The sequence below is a fragment of the Moschus berezovskii genome, chromosome X (genome assembly GCF_049115385.1).
Source record: "Moschus berezovskii isolate FMDL1 chromosome X, NW_MosBer_1.0, whole genome shotgun sequence".
In the NCBI taxonomy this organism is placed as follows: domain Eukaryota; kingdom Metazoa; phylum Chordata; class Mammalia; order Artiodactyla; family Moschidae; genus Moschus; species Moschus berezovskii.
In genome coordinates, this window is record NC_142488.1 from 62,461,854 (window position 1) to 62,478,495 (window position 16,642).

Consider the following 16,642-nt stretch of genomic DNA (forward strand, 5'->3'; position numbering starts at 1 on the left):
TGACCTGACTCAGTCCCGTGTTTGGAAGAGAGCTTATATTAATCTTTATTTTTGCATATATCGATAGAGATTTATTTTAAGGAACTGGCTCACACAATATAGGGGTTGGCAAGTTTGAAATCTGTAGAGCAGGCTAGCAGGCTATAAATTCATGTAGTTGTGATCTTGAGTCTGAAATCTGTATAAATTCATCATGTATAAATCAACATCATATATAAATTCATGATGTTGTGATCTTGAGTCTGAAATGTGTAGGGCAGGCCAGTAGGCTGGAAACCCAGGCAGAATTTCTGTTAGAATCTTGAGGCAGAAATCCTTCTCCAGGAAACCTCAGTTTTCGCTTTGAAGGTAAAAACTGATTACGGAGGGTAATCTGTTTTACTTGAAGTCAATTTACTGTAATTTAAAAATACTAATCTTTGTGTTGACAGTCTCTACCTAGCTATGAATGCAGGACACATTTCTTTTTAAATTTTTCATTTTATTTTTTAAATTACGTATGATAACACACGTATAGGAGACTTGGAAAATACAGAACAAAGTTACATGGAGTTCCACTATATATTACACTTATGAAGTAGATAAATTCAGATTTTTAGTTGGAGTTTCAATATCAAACCCTCAAAAATTAATAGAATGAATAGACAGAAGTAGAAGGATGCAGCAGACTCAAAAAGCACTATGAACCAATTCAACATAATTAAGATTTACACAATTTTCACACAACAGGATACAAATTCTATTCAAGTTCCCAAAGACTATAAACCAGGAGACAGTAGAACATATCCAGGGACATAAAACAAGGTGCAAAAATTTCACGGTCGAAAGGTTTTGAAATCATACAGAGTCTAACCACTGTGGAACTATGTTAGAAATCAGTATCAAAAGATATTTGAAAATAAACCACATATGCAATGTGACACGTACCAAGAGAGACCTTTGACTTAGCCACTGAAAGCCTCAATAAAGTTAAAAAACTGAAAAAACACAGGATGATTGCAGAGAAAAAAGCATTTAAATAAGAAATCAATATCAAAATGAGAGATTAATATCAAAGATACTTAAAAAACCCATGTATTTGGAAATTAAATGTCCACTTTTAAGTGATGGGTGTATCTAAGAAGCTGTAACAAGGAAAATTAGAAAGTATCTGCAACAGAATAAAAATAAAAAGAGAATTTATCAGAATTTATTGCATGTAGCTGAAGTTGCTCAATGAAACTAAATACAATGTGGAATCTTGAATAATGTATGAGAACAAAAAATGGACACAAGCATAAAATTTTGTGAAATCTGAACAAAATCTGTAATTTAGTTAATAATATTGCATCACATGTTAAATTTTCTGTTTCTTAAAACAACATAGTATTTCTTTATATTCTCAGAATTAGATTATTTTAATAGAAGTTTCAAGCCTCAAATTTTTTACATCACTAAGATAACAAGCTTTCTAGACTTTTAACAGTAATAGTATATGAAAGAATAAATGGAATTGTATTAAAGTTTTGAGTGAATATAAATTAGAAATCTAGCATTCTACTCATACTTAGTCAAACAAGTGGAATCAAAATGTCATACATTTTTTAGCTAGGGAAAATTCATAATTTTTCTAAAATATATACATATCACAAATTATATATATGCAGATACATATATACACAAAACCTTTTCTACTACACTTGATAAAGTCTTGAGAAAGAACAACAAAAAGAGAAATTGGAAAACATAAACTAAATGAAATAGAAAAAGTGAAATAAACTAGATAAAAATAAAAGATCATCATATAGTTCAGTTGTTTTCAAACATGGCTGCTCATCAGAATCACATCTGGAGCTTTGGCGAAAAAAATAGTATCTGGGCATCTGTATTTTTCAAAAAATTCCAAGATAATTCTAACGTGCATCTGGATTTAAAAAGTAATTACATAAACTGATACAGCTACTATGGAAGACAGTATAGAGATTCCTTATAAAACTAGGACTAAAACTACCATATGACCCAACAATCCCACTATTGGGCATATACCCTGAGAAAACCATAACTGAAAAAGATACATGTGCCCCAATGTTTACTGTAGCACTATTTACAATAGCTAGGACATGGAAGCAACCTAGATGTCTGTTGACAGATGAATGGATAAATAAGCTGTGGTACATGTACAAAATGGAGTATTACTCAGCCATAAAAAGGAATGCATTTGAGGTAGATGAACCGAGAGCCTATTTACAGAGTGAAGTTAAGTCACAAAGAAAAACAAATATCATATATTAATGTATACATATAGAATCTAGAAAGATGGTACTGATGAACCTATTTGGAGGGCAGCAATAGAGAGATATAGCAGATATAGAGAACAGATTTATGGACACCAGGGGCAAGGAAGGAGAGGGTGGGACGAATGGAGAGAGTAGCATGGAAACATATACACTACCATATGTAAAACAGATAGCCACTGGGAATTTGCTCTATGACTCAGGGAACTCAAACTGGGGCTCTGTAAAAACCTAGAGGGGTGGGATGGGGTGGGAGGTGAGAGGAAGGTTCAAGAGGAAGGGGACATACACCTATGGTTGATTCATGCTGATGTATGGCAGAAACCAACATAATATTGTGAAGCAATTATCATTCAATTGAAAATAAATGAAAAAAATTTAAAAAGTGATTATAGGTTTTTCTATTAAATGGTAGTTTTAGTGACATAGAATTCTATTATTTTATGTTGACCAATCATGATACAAAGGTATTAAATGAGTAATAGCTACATAATCACAATAGTAAAAGATGTTTATCTGTTTTCACAGTCCGTAGCCAGATAAAAAATAAAATATAATTACAATCACAAGCCACAGTGGAAACAAGATTAACCTAACAATACAAAATAATTACATACAATTTAGGGGGTTAAAAGCAGAGTGAGGTGGTAAGTGGAAGTGCATACAAGCACATGTTTTCATCTAGTCAGCCACTCGTCTTTTGGTTGGTAGATTTAATCCATTTATATTTAAGGTAATTATCAATATGTATAATTGTTTTGGGTTTATTTTTTGTAGATTTTTTCCTTATCTTGGGTTTCCTGGTGCTGAATTCTCTTTTAACTTTTGCTTGTCTGGAAAGCTTTTGATTTCTCTATCAAATATGAATGAGAGTCTCGCTGGGTATTCTTGGTTGTAGGTTCTTCTCTTTCATCACTTTAAATATATCATACTATTCTCTTCTGGCTTGTAGAATTTCTGTTGAGAAATCAGCTGATAATCTTATGGGAGTTCCCTTGTATGCTATTAGTCATTTTCCCTTTTGGCTTTTAATTATCTTAGTCTTTAATTTTTGTCAGTTTGATTACTATGTGTTCTGCCTTGGGTTTAACCTGCCTGGGACTCTGTGATTCCTGGACGTAGCTGACTATTTCCTTTCCCATGTTAGTGAAATTTTCAGCTATTTCTTTTCAAATATTTTCTCAGGTCCTTTCTCTCTCTCTTCTCCTTCTGGGACTCCTGTAATGCAAATATTGGTGTGTTTAATGTTGTCCCAGAAGTCTCTTAAGCTGTCTTCATTTCTATTCATTCTTTTTTCTATATTCTGTTTTGTGGCAGTGAGTGAATTCCACCATTCTGTCTTCCATGACACTTATCCATTCTGCTGCCTCAGCTATTCTGCTATTGATTCCTTCCAGTGTACTGACCACCTCTGTTTATTTGTTCTTTAGTTCTTGTAGGTCTTTGGTAAACATTTCTTGCACCTTCTCCATTCTTTTTCTGAGATCCTGGATCATCTTCACTGTCATTATTCTGAATTCTTTTTCAGGAAGGTTGTCTATATCCACTTCATTTAGTTGTTTTTCTGGGGTTTTATCTTGTCCCTTCATCTGGGACATAACTTTCTGCTTTTTCATCATGATTAACTTTCTGTAATGTGGTTTTTGTTGTAGGCTCTGTGGGACTCTCCTCCTTTCTTCTTTTGTCTGTCCTCTGATGGAGGAGGCTAGAGGCTTGTACAAGCTTCCTGATGGGAGGGAGTGGTGGTGGGAAAAACTGAGTCTTGCTCTGGTGGGCAGGATCATGTTCAGTTCAGTTCAGTTGCTCAGTCATGTCCGACTCTTTGTGACCCCATGGGCTTCCCTGTCCGTCACCAACTCATGGAGTTTACTCAAACTCATGTCCATGGAGTCAGTGATGCCATGCAACCATCTCATCCTCTGTCGTTCCCTTCTCCTCCCGCCTTCAATCATTCCCAGCATCAGGGTCTTTTCCAATGAGTTGGCTCTTCATATCAGGTGGCCAAAGGATTGGAGCTTCAGCTTCAGCATCAGTCCTTCCAATGGGTATTCAGGACTGATTTCCTTTAGGATGAACTGGTTGTATCTCCTTGCTGTCAAGGGACTCTCAAGAGTCTTCTCCAACACCACAGTTCAAAAGTATCAATTCTTTGGTGCTCAGCTTTCTTTATAGTCCAACTCTCACATCCATACATGACTACTGGAAAAACCAAAGCTCTGACTAGACGGAATTCTGTCGGCAAAATAATGTCTCTGCTTTTTAATATGCTGTCTAGGTTGGTCATAACTTTCCTTCCATGGAGCAAGTGTCTTTTAATTTCTTGGCTGCAGTCACCATCTGCAGTGATTTTGGAGCCCAAGAAAAGGAAGTCTGTCATGGTTTCCATTGTTGCCCCATCTATTTGCTATGAAGTGATGGAACCAGATGCCATGATCTTCGTTTCTTGAATGTTGAGCTTTAAGCCAACTTTTTCAGTCTCTTCTTTCACTTTCATCAAAAGGCTCTTTAGTTCCTCTTCGCTTTCTGCCATAAGGGTGGTGTCATCTGTGTATCTTTCACTTTTATCAAGAGGCTCTTTGTTATTATTGTTCTCCAGTTTGTGGATCACCTACCTGGAAGGTATGGGATTTAATTTTACTGTGATTGTGCCCTTCCTACTGTCCCGTTGCAGCTTCTCCTTTGTCTCTGGATGTGGGGTAGGTTCCAGGGTCCTACTGTTGATGGTTGTTCAATACCTAGTTGAAATTTTGGTGCTCTTGTAGGAGGAGATGAACACATGTCCTTCTACTCTGCCATCTTGAACCAATCTCCCCTTTGTCTTTTAACATGGTTGATCACAAGATTTTGCAATAGCAAAAGGATATCTAAGGAGCTACTTTCACAATTCTCGTGTAGGAAATGGACCACAAAGGGAGCACTTGTGTACTCATTCCATGTTAAAACCCTTCATCTACACAAGAAGTTTCGAGCCCTTGAAAGGGGATATGTGATAGAAGACCTGAGCAGCAGCTTCTTGAGTGTCAATGACATTATTTAAGCTGTACTTTCACTCATGTGGATTTATCAAAAATTACTATGCATAAAACACTATGAGAATGAGGGTGCTAAGAGGGAGAAGACATTTTATCCTAAATGACACATAATCCATCCGGGGAGACATTGTATAAAGTCATCCATGTATAAAGAGGATCACACCAGTTACATGATTAAGGAGTAGTCAGAGTGACACAGACATTAGATGCTCCAGTTCAATCAAAGGAATGAGCGTTGTGCTGCCAGTCAGAGGTCTAGTTTTTCTGCTTGAAATGCCACCACTCCCACCCAGTCCTTATCCACCTGATAAAGTTCTACTTTTTCTTCAAATTAACAAACAAAGTTATTCCTTTCTCTATTCCCACAGCAAGCTTTACATTCCTCTAATACAACTTATATCACATTGTTTTTAAACTGTGTATTATGTATCTCCTCTATCAGGTTGAGCTCCTTGAGTACCGGGAACTTTTCTTATTCATCTTTGTATCCTCAGGGTCCAACACTGTGCCAGGCACATAATAAGGGCACAATACATATTTGCTAAATGAATGAATGAACAAATCAATCAACATCCAGTCAAATGCTACCTCCTCTGAGACTTTCCCTGACTCTCCACAATGAATATGTATGTACCACTTTGTTTCTATGACACTTTGTTCACAGCACTACACCAGCACTTACAAGCTGTATTGTCTGTTTCCTCCACTAGGCTGTGCTGTGTGCTTTGTTTAGTCACTCAGTCATGGCCAACTCTTTTGAGACCTCTGTCCATGATTCTCCAGGCAAAAATACTGGAGTGGGTTGCCATGCCCTCCTCTCAGGGGATCGTCCAAACTCACGAGGCTGGGAGTTTCTTAAAAACAGAATGTCATCTACCTTTGCATATTCACAACCTGACACATGACCGTGTTGTGATTTTTAATTGATTAACTAACTGAACAATGACTAAACAAATAGACATGATCTTAGGGTAGATACACAGGTGATCTAGCTATAGAGAGGTTATATGAAATGTCCAGAACAGGCAAATCCAAGAGACAGCAGTGGTAGTTGCCAGGGGATGGGGGAGGGGGGAATGGGGAGTGACTGCTAATGGTTATGGGATTTCTTTTCAGGGTGATGAAGATGTTCTGGATTTAGATACTGATGATATTTGCAGGTTTTTGTGTATATACTAAAAACCACTGAATTGTAGACTTTAAAATTGTGAATTTTATGACAAATGAATTGTATCTCAACTTAAAAAAATATATACAGAGAAAGAGATGGGCATTTCACATGGGCAGAACTGAATCAATAAAGAATCAGACTGTCTTTGAGTCTGAGGGGGACTAATGGTCATTTGGCCCAAGCAGACAATTGATGTAGGGAAATTAATGGCAAATAGGACTGGAAATGTAGGATGGGGCTACCTAAGCACTTCCTAGATGTTTTTCCTTAAAACATTAGTGTCATGAAAAATGTTAACAGATGGTGTATAAAAATAGGGTTCTTTAGTCAAATACATTTTGGAAGTACTGCATTCTATATACAACCTCTTGGAGCGTTATAATGAACATTAGTTCATTAAAAGTTTTAGGAAGTTTTACAGTAATGAAACTATGTAACTTTGTTTAATCCAGAGTATGTAGATCATTTACTAACATATTGTGGAAGTTAATTTGTGAAACACTGGGCTGGAGTGTTAAAGGTTTTGTATAACAGGCTACAGATTTTGGAATTTATTCTGCTGGCAATGAAAAGTCACTGAAAGTTTCTGAGAAGGAAAGTTATATGATAAAAGTGGAGTTTTAATAAGACTGAAATGATAATGGTATTTAGAACAGACCTAAGTGTGAGAAAACAAATACAGTGAGACTAAATGGACTTGTAAGAGACAAAGTATGAAGTGATGACAGTCAGAACTAGAATAGTGACAATAAAAATGGAAAGATGTAAGAAAAGTTCTAAAGGAAGAATCAGTATAACTTGGTTTGATACGGTGAATGGAAGATAGGTCAATTAAAAATGGCTTAAAATATATAGTTTGAGTGGCTGAGAGAATGCTGATACCACTAAAAGAAGAAATTGAAATAGAATGTTTCTGGGGATAAGGGATCAAGATAATGTTAAGTTCTATTTTAATCATGTTGAGGCTGAGGCAACTTTGGAAATATGTAGGCTGTTGCAGATATGGAATGGAACTCAGGTTGGAGAATATCAATCCATTTAATGGACAGATTATAGAATATGGAGAAGGAAAGAGTAGAGAATATTAGAAACGTTCATAGTTGGGTGTTAAGAGGAAAAAGATAACACAGAAGAGTGATGAGAAAATAAAGGACAAAAGAAAAGACAATTTCAGTAAGGAGGCAGTGGTTAATGAAGGCCAAGGTAAAGAAAGAGGTCATCAAATTTGTCTAGGAGATAGCAACTAGTGGCCTTGTATAGTGTGGTTAGCAGTACAGAGTGATGAAAAGAGTGACTCAAGATGAGGACAGACAGGTAGGCAGGCCCTGTAGGTCATGTTCAGGATTTCGGTTTTTAAGAGCAATGGGAAACTACTAAAGGAGATTAAGCAAGGTCATATATATTTGAAAATTTTAAAGATCACTCTGGTTGCTAGATGGAGAGATGAAGAAACCAAGAGATGCTAGAAGACCAGCTAAAAGTTTCCTGTAGTAGCTGAGGTAAGAGATGATAACCTTAACTAGGGTGGTGATGGTGGAAGACGGAAAAAAATGAATGCACACAGTATTTAGGAGGTAGAATTGACAGGACTTAGAAATGGGAGTGAGGGAGGAGTTGAGGATAACTCCAAGATGTCTAGCTTGGACAACTAGAAGAATGACAGTGCCATTCAACGAGTTAGGGAACTGGAAGAGTTTTATTTTTATTTGCATTAACTACCCTCTTGTCCAGTACTGCTCAGGTGAACCATTAATCTTCAACAAAGAAATGCATCTATGCAGCTACTCACCCCAATGCAACACAGGCTTGCCTATGGTAATATACAAACCAACTCCAGCAAATAGAAGTGTTTGCACTTATGACTTTCTGGGGCTCATATCTGAAGCCAGTTTTCTCTGTCCTTAAGATCTTAATAAATATAGTGATGATACATATCTCTAACAAAATTGTAGATGTTCTGGAACACAAATGCCATCTGTTCAAGTTCTCTTCAGGGGTCCTGAAGTATATAAGCTTTATTGAGATATAATTCACATATCATACCATTTACCTACTTAAAGTGTACAATTCAATAGCTTTTAGTATACTCACAGAATTCTGCCACCACCACCACAATCAATTTTAGAATATTTTAATCCCCCTAAAAGGAAACAACCATGCCCGTTAGCAGTCAATACCCATCTCCCCCAGTCCCTGGGCAACCACTAATCTAATTTCTGTCTTTTATAAATTGGACCATTCTGGACATTTTGGATAAATGTCCTAAGTCACACAGTAAGCAGTCCTTTATGATCGGCATCTTTCATTTAGCATAATGTTTTCAAGGTCCATGTTGTAGCATGTATCAACACTTCATCTTTTTAATGGCCGTATCACATTTTGTTTATCCATTCATCAGTTGGTAGACATTTGGGTTGCTCCCATTTTTGGCTATTATGAGTAATGCTGCTATGAACATTTCTATATAAATCTTTGTTTGGCATTTGCTTTAATTTTTATGGGTATATACCTTGAAGTGAAATTACTGGGTCATGTGGTAACTCCATGTTTAACCTTCTAAGGAACTTAGCCAGACTGTTTTCCAAAGCAGCTGTACTACTGTAGAGTAACACAGTGTATGAGATCACCAATTTCTCCACATCCTTGTCAATACTTATTATTCTATGTCTTTTTGATTATACCCATCTTAGTGGGTATCAAGTGGTAGATCACTTTTTTTTCGATCACTGTGTTCTGATGTGCCTATCTCTGATGACTAATGATGTCAAGAATCTTTCATATGCTTACTGGTCACGTGAATATGTTCTTTGGAGAACTGTTTATACACATCCTTTGCCCATTAAAAAATTTATTTGTTTTTATATTATTGAGTTGTAAGAGTTCTTTTTATATTCTAAGCACAAGTCCTTTAACAAATATATGATTTCACAACATTTACTGCCCTTCAGTGGGTTGCCTTTTCACTTCCTTGATGGTCCTTCGCAGAAAAATTTTAATTTTGCTATTATCTAATTTATTGATTTTTAAAATTTTGTTGCTTGTGCTCTTGGTGTCAAGCAATAAAACTGGACATGGAACAACAGACTGGTTCCAAATTGAGAAAGGAGTATCTCAAGGCTGTATATTGTCACCCCGCTTATTTAACTTATATGCAGAGTATATCATGTGAAACGCCGGGCTGGATGAAGCACAAGCTGGAATCAAGATTGCAGGGAGAAATATCAATAACCTCAAATATGCAGATGACATCACCCTTCTGGCAGAAGTGAAGAAGAACTAAAGAGCCTCTTGATGAAAGGGAAAGAGGAGAGTGAAACAGCTGGCTTAAAACTCAACATTCAAAAACTAAGATCATGGCATCTGGTCCCATCACTTCATGGCAAATAGATGGGGAAACGATGTTAACAGTGAGAGACTTTATTTTCTTGGTCTCCAAAATTAGTGTAGATGGTGATTGCAGCCTGAAATTCAAAGATGCTTACTCCTTGGAAGAAAAGCTATGATCAACCTATACAGCATATTAAAAAGCAGAGACATTACTTTGCCAACAAAGGTCCATATAGTCAAAGCCAAGGTTTTTTCAGTATTCATGTATGGATGTGAGAGTTGGACCATAAAGAAGGCTGAATACTGAAGAATACTGTTGAACTGTGGTGTTGGAGAAGACTCTTGAAAGTCCCTTGGACTGCAAGATCATACCAGTCAATCCTAAAGGAAATAAATCCTAAGTATTCATTGCAAGGACTGATGCTGAAGCTGAAGCTCCAATACTTTGGCCACCTGATGTGAAGAGCCAATTCACCAGAAAAGATCCTGATGCTGGGAAAGATTGAAGGCAGGAGGAGAAGGGGACGACAGAAGATGAGATGGTTGGATGGCATCACTGACTCAATGGACATGAGTCTGTACAAGCTCCAGGAGATGGTAAAGCACATGCTACCATGTGGACTGGCATGCTACAGTCCATGGGTTCACAAAGAGTCAGATATGACTGAGCGAGTGAACAACAATAATGACAAAGGAGGCATAATATATAATGGAGAAAAGGAGTCTTCAGCAAGTGGTGTTGGAAAAGCTGGACAGCTACATGTAATCAATAAAATTAGAACACTCCCTCATACTATATACAAAAATAAACTCAACATGGCTTAAAGACCTAAATATAAGACCAGACACCAAAAAACTCCTAGAAGTTAACATAGGCAAAACATTACCTGACATAAATCATAGCAATGTTTTCTTTGGTTAGTCTTCCAAGGCAAACAAATTATAAGGAAAACATCAACAAAACAAAAAGACAACCTACAGAATGTCAGAAATTTCTGCAAATAATTCAACAAACAATGGTTTAATATCTGAAACATAAAAAGTTTATATAATTCAATATCAAAAAGCTCAACAGAAATTGTCAGAAAACTTAAATAGATACGTCTCCAAAGAAGATGTACAGACAGCCAATAGGCATATGAAAAGATGCTCGAGATCATTAGTAGAGAAATACAAATTGAAACCACAATGAGTTATCATCAGTCAGAACAGTCATCACCAAGAAGTCTACAAATAATAAATTCCAGAAAGGTTGTGGAGAAAAGGAGTCCTTCCTACACTGTTGGTGAGGATGCAAACTGGTGGTACCACTATGGAAAACAGTATGGAGTTTCCTTAAAAAACTAAAAAGAGAGTTATCATATGATCCAGCAGTATCACTCCTAGGCATATATCTGGAAAAGATGAAAACTCTATTTTGAAAAGATACATATACCCCAATGTTCATAAACAACATTATTTACCAAGGAAACAACTCAAGTGCCCATCAAGATACAACTGGCTTAAGAAGATGTGGAATATATACATCCAATGGAATATTAGCCATAAAAAAATGAAATAATGTAATTTGCTGCAACATGGATGAACCTAGTGAATATCATACTAAGGGAAGTAAGTCAGAGAGAGAAAGACAAATATTAGATGTGGAAGGTAAAAAATAAATGAATCTACATACAAAACTGAAACAAACTCATAGACATAGAAAACAAACTTGGGGTTACCACAGACGGAGGAAAGGGGGGATAGATAAATTAGGAGTATTGGATTAATGGATACAGACTACTATAGATAAAATAAATAAGTACCAAGGTGCTGCTGTGTAGTGCAGGGAACAATATTCAATATCTTATAATAACCTATAATGGAAAATAATCTGAAAAATATAATCACTTTGCTGTATATCTGAAATTAACACAATATTTTAAGTCAAAACTAAAATTTAAAAAACAGAGACCGAAGGGAAAGGTTCAAAAAGGTAGCATAGGAAAACCATGAAAACAGTTCCTCTCATGAACACAACAAATTTACAGCTATATTTGGAATGATTTTCCTTTGAAAAAGACCTGAAAACTATCAATAATTACTTTAAAGGTAAGTGTGAAACACTCACAATCAAAAGACACAAAGTGGCTGAATGGATTGAAAAACAGTAACTATCCATCCACATCCTATCTACAAGCGATTCACTTCAGAACTAAGGACATACACAGGCAGTGTGAAGGGATGGAAAAAGATATTTCATGCAAAAGAAACCAAAGAAAGGTAGTGTAGCTATACTCAAATCAGACAAAACAAACTTCAAAATAAAAACTATAATAAAAGAAAAAGAAGGGCACTACATAATGATAAGAGGTCAGTTCAGAAAGATATAAAGTATTTATAAATATATGCGCACCTAAAATAGAAGCATCAAAATATGTAAATCAAATATTAATGAACCTAAAGGGAGAAACTGAAAATAATCCAATAATAGTAGGGGATTTTAACACCTCATTTACAGCAAGGGACAGAAAATCAGTGAGAAAATATTGGCTTTAAATGACACATTAGTTCAATGGACTTAATAGACATATACAGAACACTCCATCCAAAAGCAGCAGAATAGTCTTCTCAAGTGCACATGCAATATTCTCCAGGATAGATCACATATTAGGCCATAAAACAAGTCTCAATAAATTTAAGAAGACTGTAATCATATCAAGTATCTATTCTGACCATGCTGCTGCCGCTAATGCTGTTAAATCACTTCAGTAATGTCTGACTGTGCGACCACATAGATGGCAGCCCACTGGGCTCCTCTGTCCCTGGGATTTTCCAGGCAAGAATACTAGAGTGGACTGCCATTTCCTTCTCCAATGCATGCATGCATGCAAAATCGCTTTGGTCATGTCCAACTCTGTGCAACCCCATGGAGAGCTGAGCACCAAAGAATTGATGCTTTTGAACTGTGGTGTTGGAGAAGACTCTTGAGAGTCCCTTGGACTGCAAGGAGATCCAACCAGTCCATCCTAAAGGAGATCAGTCCTGGGTGTTCATTGGAAGGACTGATGCTGAAGCTGAAATTCCAATACTTTGGCCACCTGATGCGAAGAGCTGACTCATTTGAAAAGACCTGATGCTGGGAAAGATTGAAGGTGGGAGGAGAAGGGGATGACAGAGGATGAAATGGTTGGATGGTATCACCAACTCAATGGACATGAGTTTGAATCTACTCCGGGAGTTGGTGATGGATCCAGGAGTTGGTGACGGACAGGGAGGCCTGGTGTGCTACAGTCCATGGGGTCACAAAGAGTCAGACTGAACTGAACTGATGACAAAACCACAGCTAACATCATACTCAATAGCAAAAAGCTTTTCCTCTAAGATCAGAAACAAGAGAAGGATGTCCACTCTCACCTCTTTTATACAACATAGTTTTGGGTGTCTTATCCAGAGCAACTAGGCCAGAAAAAGAAATAAAATTCATCCAAATCAGAAAGAAAGAAGTAAAACCCATGATTTGCAGATGACATGACACTATATATATAGAAAACCCTAAAGGTTGCATCAAAAAAACTGTTGGAACTAATAAATGAATTCAATAAATTTACAAGATAAAAAATTAATATACAGAAATCTGCGGTATTTCTATACACTAATAATAAACTACCAGAAAGAAATTAAGAAAATAATCCTATATACAATTGCATCAAAAAGAGTAAGACACCTACAGATAAATTTAAACAAAGAAGTGAAAGAACCCTACCCTGAAAAGTATAAGATCCTGATGAAAGAAACTGAAGATAAGCAAACCCATGCTCATAGATTGGAAGAATTAATATTGTTAAAATATCCATAGCACCCAAGCAATCTTCAGATTCAATGCAGTCCCTATCAAAATTCTAATGGCATATTTCACACAACTGGAAAATATTTTAAAATTCATATGGAACCAAAAAACAATCCTGAATAGCCAAAACAATCTTGAGAAAGAAGAACAAAGCTGGAGGTATACCACTTCCTGATTTCAAAGTATAGAATAAAGTGATAATAATGAAATAATATGGTCCTGGAACAAAAAGACACACAGATCAATGAAACAGATTTGACAGCCCAGTAATAATTCACCCATATAGACAATTTGGGCTTCCCTCATAGTTCAGTTGGTAAAGAATCTGCCTGCAATGCAGGAGACCCAGGTTCAATTCCTGGGTTGGGAAGATTCCCTGGAGAAGGAAATGGCAATCCGCTCCAGCATTCCTGCCTGGAAAATCCCATGGACAGAGGAGCTTGGCGGGTTACAGTCCATGGGGTCGCAAGAGTCAGACACGACTTAGCGACTAAACCACCAAACCACCATAAACAATTAATTTACAACAAAGGAGCAAAGAGTGGAGAAAGGACAGTCTTTTCAATAAGTGGCATTAAGAATACTGGACAGCCACATGCAATAGAGTGAAACTAGACCACTATCTTACACCATACACAAAAATGAACTCAAATGGATTAAAGACTTGAATGTAAGACCTGAAACCATTAAAGTCCTAGAAGAAAGCATAGGCGTTTAACTCACTAATATCGGTCTTAGTGATGTTTTTGTGGATCAGTCTCCAAAGACAAGGAAAACAAAAGACAAACAAATGGGACTACATCAACCTAAAAAGCTTCTTCACAGTAAAGGAAATCATCATCAAAACACAAAAGCAACCTCCTGAATTGGGGAAGATATATAAATCATATATCTGATAAAGGGTTAATATCTAAAATATATAAACAACTCATACAACTCAAAAAAAACCCAATTGATATAAAAATGGGCAGAGGAAGCAAAACAAAACAAAAAAATGGGCAGAGGACCTGAGTAGACATTTTTTTAAAGGATACATACAGATGCCCAAGAGGCACATGAAATGATGCTCAACATCATTATTAGAGAAGTGAAAGTCAAAATCACAATGAGATACTACCTCATATCTATTAAAATGGCTATTATCAAAAAGACAACAAGTGTTGGAGAGTACATGGAGAAAAGACAATCTTGTGCACTGTTGGTTGGAATGTGCAGTTATTATGGAAAACAGTATGGAGATTATTTTAAAACTTTAGAATAGGTCTACCATGTTATCCAACTATCCCACTTTGGGAGTTTATCCCAATAATATGAAACAATAATTCAAAATGATATTAATATATGTACCCCATGTTTATTGCAGCACTTATTATTTTTTATGGCCGAGTAGCAGTCCACATGTACACACAATGTAATGCTATTCAGCCATAAAAAATAATACATTTTGCCATTTGTGATAACATGCATTGAGAATATTATGTTAAATGAGTCTTAAGAAAAAAATATCCTATGATTTCATTCATATGTAGAATCTAAAAAATAAAAACAAAACAAATTCATAGATAGAGGCTATACTGGTGGTTACCAGAGGGGAAGAGTACTGGGAATTGGGCAAAAGGAGTCAAGGGAGCCAATTGTATGGTGATAAACGGTAACTATGCTTTTTGGCGGAGAAGGCAATGGCAAGCCACTCCAGTACTCTTGCCTAGAAAATTCCATGGACGGAGGAGCCTGGTAGGCTGCAGTCTATGGGGTTGCTACGAGTCAGACATGACCGAGTGACTTCACTTTCACTTTTCACTTTCACACATTGGAGAAGGAAATGGCAACCCACTCCAGTGTTCTTGCCTGGAGAATCCCAGGGACGGGGGAGCCTGGTGGGCTGCTGTCTATGGGGTCACACAGAGTCGGACACGACTGAAGTGACTTAGCAGCAGCAGCATGCTTTTTGGGGTAAACATTTTGTAGTCTATGCCAATGTTGAATTATAATGTTGTATACCTGAAACTTTTATAAAAAAGGGAACATTAAAAAAGACAGTGGCAAAGTAGATGAAAGAAACATGTTGTTTATATGCTGTCTACAAAAAATTTACCTCAAATAGGAAGGTTGAAAGTAAAAAGATGGAAATAGGTATATTATGTAAACATTAATCAAAGGATAGAAAGAGTTGCAATATTAATATTAGTCATTATAGATTTCAGAGCAAAGAAAATTACTCATGATATAGAGGGACATTATACAATGAGAAAAGGTGAAATCCACAAGGAAGACAAAGCAATCATAAATGTGTATACATCCAATAACAGAGTCACAAAATACATGAAGCAAAAACCAGTAAGCGTGAGAAGAGCTAGGCAACTTCACAGTTATAGTCGAATATTTCAACATGTCTACTCAACAAATAATAGAACAATTAGCCAGAAAATAAGGAAATATATACAAGAACTTGGTGACACCATTAACCAGGGAGATCTAATCAACATTTATAGAATACTCTTACCAATGACAGCAGAATACACATTCAAGTGCCCATGGAACATTTGGTAAGTTAGATCATATCCAGGGCCATAAAAATCTCAAAAATTTTAAATAACTGAAATTACACAAGTTGTGCTCTCTGACCACAGTGGAACAAAACTAGAATTTAATAACAGAAAGATAATAGGAAAATCTGTAAACACTTAGAAACTAAACAATACATTTCAAAGTAATCTATGGATTAAAGAGGAAGTCTCAAGGGAAATAAAAAAAATACACTGAGGTAAATGAAAATGAAAATACAATATAGCAAAATTTGTGGGCTACAGCTAAAGTAGTACAGTGAGGGAAATTTACAGCACTAAATGCATACATTAGAAAAGGAGAAAAATCTCAAATTAATTTACATTCCCATCTCAAGAAGCTAGAAAATAAGAGCAAACTAAATGCAAAGCAAGTAGAAGGAAATAATAAAGATAAGAGCGTAAATTAATGAGACTGAAAACACAAAGTCAGTAGAGATAATCAT

General features: G+C 36.3%; 1 protein-coding gene across 1 annotated transcript in view; it reads right to left on the bottom strand.

Annotated features, from left to right (window-relative positions):
• TEX11 (testis expressed 11) overlaps positions 1–16,642 on the bottom strand; it is a 186,300-nt gene that overhangs the window by 1,331 nt on the left and 168,327 nt on the right. The gene's annotated exons all lie outside the window — the stretch shown is intronic.